Genomic DNA, 5,043 nt, shown 5'->3' with positions numbered 1-5,043 from the left:
CATTCGTGGCGACTGCTTAAGACCGTAGAGCGAGCGCTTGAGATGGCAGACATGGTCAGGATGTTCTTCATCCGTGTAACCATCCGGCTGTGTGGTGAAGTGCTTTCTCAGAAATAAGAGAATGGTCCTGACGCGGGGTCACTATCCCGAATCAGTGACAATTTCAAGTGATTATAGAGGATTTGGGTTGTTTGGCACGGGTGCAAGTTGCCTGTGGTGGATTAGCCATGGCGAGCAGCACCTCGTATGGAATGACGATGGATCTGATATGAGCGATGTACGAGAAGGCAAGATCCACCAAGACTTACCTCGGATCCACCCTTACCTGGATTCACTAAGATGGATATGGGATATACTATACAAGAGTGGATCGAGTGTGGATCCTATGAAGGAAGGATGGTCGGTGCCCTCTGACGGTGGATCTAGTAGCCACGGCTAATGAAGAGTCAAGATCCACCGCGAGGTACCCCGGATCCCATACTTCCGAGTTCGGATCCAAGGAGGGAGGATCCCGCCTGGAGGGACCTGGATCCAGGGTATAGGGATGAGGGATACAGTGGATCTCGAACTTTCGTGGGACAACGGAGATCACAGACGGTTGCGAGATGATGTTGGATGATTGGAGAGCTCGGATCCACGGCGAGGGTACCATTACAGTGAGGTGGATCCAAGCGACCTGGATCCGGATGAGTGTACCCATAATAGGGTGACCATGATGATTACGTCATATATCCGGTGGATCTGAAGATAACACAGCTGGGATGATGGGTCAAGGGAAGAAGGGACATGCAGCCGAGCCTGGTAAGGGATTTAGCAGATGAAAGACATAGAAGGTAGAAACCCAGGCAGGTATAGGCTTAAATATCAATACAGACTCCAATTTGCACAGTGACACGCAAGTGCCTTCCTGCCCTCAAGAACCGGAACTACATTGGCCGTACGAGCTCCGAGAAGGTTGGGAATTGCGAATCTAGTGTTGGTAGTGATAACTGGATAATACATTGGCCAGATCCTACAACCTAGTGAGCTTTTCCTTTACTTGTGCAGATCCGACAGGTTAACCGAATTTACTACTTGGTCGGTTACACCCTAGGGGCTCTCAACTCTCAAGATCCCGTCACAGGAGGCGGCAAGTACGACTTAAAGGACAACACAAAGGCAAGGGAACACACCCGCAAGGCAACCCCACGGCCAGATCCACGATCTAGGCCCCGGATCCATAAGCTCGAATATTCGCTTAGGATACGGAACCATCCACGGACGCAGAGTGAAGATTTTCCACTGCTGCTCCACCCCATCCCCACGTCTCGCCAAGACACTCAAGCTTCACCACTTGAACTCTTCGGAAGTTACCGAGAGAGCAGATCCCGCCCTACCGACGGGTACACAAGGTGAGGAAAGTTCAGCAGAACACGGATCATCGGGGGACCCCCTCCGTTAGTCGGTGTCTGGGCGCAGTTGGTAAGTTGGATCTGGCAATCTCGCAGATTTTGCTGATCCTGCTACACCACAGGATTGCAACTCAGCCTTCAGCAGTTGATCGACCATACTACCCAGAACCCGGTGGGGTACTAGCACGACCTCTAGAAGACTCGCTAGTGGATTCTAGTGATCGCCTGACATGTGCAGAGCGCTGGGCACTGATCCTGGAAGAACGTGAACAAGTGGAAGCCTGTCTGGCGTCTGGGGTGACAGCCGGGGATTCGGCCGACGGTCAGCCTTCCGCAGAGCCTTTGGACACGTACACGACAACCCATGGCGGAGGCAATAACGCGAACGAAGCCTCGGTAGTGCGTACACACGAACTACCGAGACCGGTGAACGTGGTACATACGCCAACGAGTGTTAGTGTCCAGTCAGGGGTGACCACGGAAGCGACAAGCCACGGCACTGGATTGAATGGAGTCACCCGTTTTGACGAAGCTGTCCCGGCCTTGTGTGTCACCAAATCTGCGAACGAGCCACCGGTGGTTGATCCAGAGGATACAGGCATCGCGCAGAAGGTGTTGAGTACGGCACCGAGTATTCATTGCAAGATTGGTGCGAATTCCGAAATGTCAAGACAGCGGCAGAACGAGGAGCGGAACAAAAGTCAACAACCCAATATGTCGGCGGCCCACGCATTCAATATTGCGAACGACGACTCGGCAGATGGCCCAGAGATGGGAAACCAGGATGGGAAGGAGATGGACCAAGTACCGACTGTTGAAATCAAAGCGGATGCCAATGTTGAGTCAAGGGAAGAATCCGTAGCGGCGTTGGACGGAACATACATCTCGGTTGCTCGAGTGTTAAAAACCGAGGGAAATGAAGCAACGGAGGATACGAGAAATGATTTCTACGAACACCCAGCTAACAACATTGGCCTGGACGACTACGCGAAGGAGCTGGCATTCCTGCCGGATCTGACCGAAGAGATCAACACGACAATTGACTACACTGCGCCTAATGTTGCTGATCCTGAGCTGTCGGCTGAACGCCGAGAACGTCTGGTCGCGACGCTAAAGAACCACGAGCACATCCTGATTGCTAGTGGTAACGCACTACCGCCGCCAGCCTACGGTGCGGTATGCGATATCGACACACAGGGGCACGCCCCAATTAAACAGCGTGCCCGACGCGTGCCGCTGCGATTTCTCGGCAAGCTGTACGAGCTGCTGCGCGCTTTATTGCGTGCAGGACTGATCGTCTTTTCAGACAGTCCATGGGCATCGCCGATCGTGATTGTGATGAAAAAGAACGGGCTGGACAGCCGGCTCTGCATTGATTACAAGATGGTGAATGCTATCACCGCGATCATGGAGTATGCAATGCCGCTAGTCGACGACCTGTTAACAGATCTCGAGCGCTACCTATGGTTCTGCTCGCTGGATGCAGCAAGCGGCTTCTGGGCGGTCATGATGACCTTGCGAGCGCGTAAAGTGTCAGCGTTCGTCTGCGCACTAGGACATTTTGAGTGGTTACGCATGCCCTTTGGGTTAAAGAACGCGCCGATGATCTACCAGCGTATGATTGACAACGCACTTTGGGTGTTCGTTCAACCTAAAGGAGGTTGGTTTGAATACTCGGAGAGGATGCGTTTAGCTGAAGAACAGGCCAAGGAACGTCGTGGGCCAAGCGCCGAGAATTCGTTTCAAACGAAGTTCGCGGGCAGACCGCGAAGCACCGGTAGAGACCGACCCTGTACTACAACTCGTCAACAGCCCCGTCGCTGACATGTTTACGAACGGGGAGCCAGACGAATCATCGCTGGTACCTGTATTTGGTCGACGGTCGTTTGTGGATGACATTTGCTTCGGTGGCGAGGATTTCGACAGCTGCCTAGCGACGCTGGACCGATTACTAGCAAGATTTGCACAGTGTCGGATCAGCATTAGCTTCACCAAGAGCATCTTTTGCCAACCCAAGGTGGACTTTCTGTCGCATAAAATTTCGCCAGAAGGTATCAGAGCTGACCCCAAGAAGCTTGCGGCCATCACCGAGCTTTCGTTTCCAACTTTTTACCATCATGTGCGCCTAAAAAAAGTACACTATCGTGACAATCGATATCGGTCGATATGGTATAAATTGATAAAGTTATGCTCGATTATGTACGCGAAAACAGAAAAAGGGCGCTGGTGACAAAAAAAGTACTAACGATTCTGTTATTGTTTTGATATTCTGTCATCCCAGACTCTTGCGCATCTGGTGACCTATTTTTTATTCGCCAGTACCGAGAAAAGTGTCGTTTCGATGCGTGGTGGGCCCGGGATGACAATTCCGAGTTGAGTTGGAAGTTCATGTGAAGTCCTGGAACAAGAAAAAAAGAAGATCCACGCTTCCCTAACTCAAAAAGTCATTAGAAACCGAGGGTAGCTTGTATGGAGACTTTTGTTCCTCGTGCGCTAAAACGCCGAATTAAATTTTTTATCTATACTTAACAGGAAAAAAGTTGCCTCCTTCGCGATATATAGGCAAATAAAGAATGGGTGCTATCATTTCGGGACAAAACAGGTGAAAATTTAGGTCGAAAAAAGTGTTTATAGACAAGGCATTTGAATTTAGCCAAAATCTGACTTGACCACGGGAATGCGCGCATAAAAGCACCCCTAGGGCAGTTTTTATACGGAGCAGTCTCATTTGCTTCCTGGATGTGCAGGGCCAAACATGGCCAAAAGTGGTGATTTTGGCCGTCCAAGGTGTCCATTTTCCGCGAAAATGGCGTTTTTTGGCGTCACTAAAAAAATCATTGCGAAGCAACTACTGGAGATATGCTTGTAAAACTTTGGGAGCGGTCGTGCGAACACATGCGCCAAGTTTTCTGCTAAAGTCTGCAGGCCAGATCTGCCGGGCGGCACATTAAACCGGAAAAAACCACCTAAAAAAAGAGCATGCCAAACAAAGTCTCACATTTCGCTGAATAACTTTTGATCTAGAAGAGTTAGACAAATTCTGATTGCGGGAACGGCTCCGCCGTGTGTTTTTACATATGTCTATGTCCCGTAGATAAAAAGTACATGTTGCAAAAAAAGTACATGTTGTACATAAATCTACCTTTGATATTCGGATTCCCCCGTGAAAAACTACGCCTAGGCCGCAGGGTTACAAAGACGAGTCATTGCACTTATGCCCTTTTATAGACGCTTTTAGAAATCGGCCAAAACAGTATTTATTAATTTAGACAGTGTTCCGCTGACATGTCGCATGCTGCGATATGTCCACGTGAAAGAGCACCGAAAAGCACCCCTAGAACACCCTTCATACCCGTTCTAACGGTTCTCTTTCATCTTCATAATAATCAAATTAAAGAACACCATACAAAAAACAAGATCTCGTGTGTAGTGGCTCGCCAGGCATACTAAAACCAAGATGTCGTGTGGGCACATGCCAGACATCATATCTTGCGTTTGCAAACACACGCAAAGTCGGTAAACAGCTCAAAACGGGCTAAAAAGTAGACAGCACCCGGACTTCCCCGGTGGTCACCCACCCGAGTACTACCCGAGCTTGAGGCTGCTTAACTTCGCAGAGCAGACGGGATATGGTGCTTTCAGCCTAAGATGG

General features: G+C 50.0%; 1 non-coding gene across 1 annotated transcript; it reads right to left on the bottom strand.

The window, feature by feature from the left end:
* Window positions 1–4,930: 4,930 nt before the first annotated feature.
* On the bottom strand, window positions 4,931–5,043 carry PITG_33527. Its single transcript, XR_009934921.1, has one exon. It is a non-coding gene; the product is annotated as an 8S ribosomal RNA (ribosomal RNA).

Source organism: Phytophthora infestans, genomic scaffold (genome assembly GCF_000142945.1).
Source record: "Phytophthora infestans T30-4 supercont1.1361 genomic scaffold, whole genome shotgun sequence".
Lineage (NCBI taxonomy): Eukaryota > Oomycota > Peronosporomycetes > Peronosporales > Peronosporaceae > Phytophthora > Phytophthora infestans.
The sequence above is the reverse complement of the archived record's forward strand: the minus strand, read 5'-3'. Positions and strand labels throughout refer to the sequence as shown.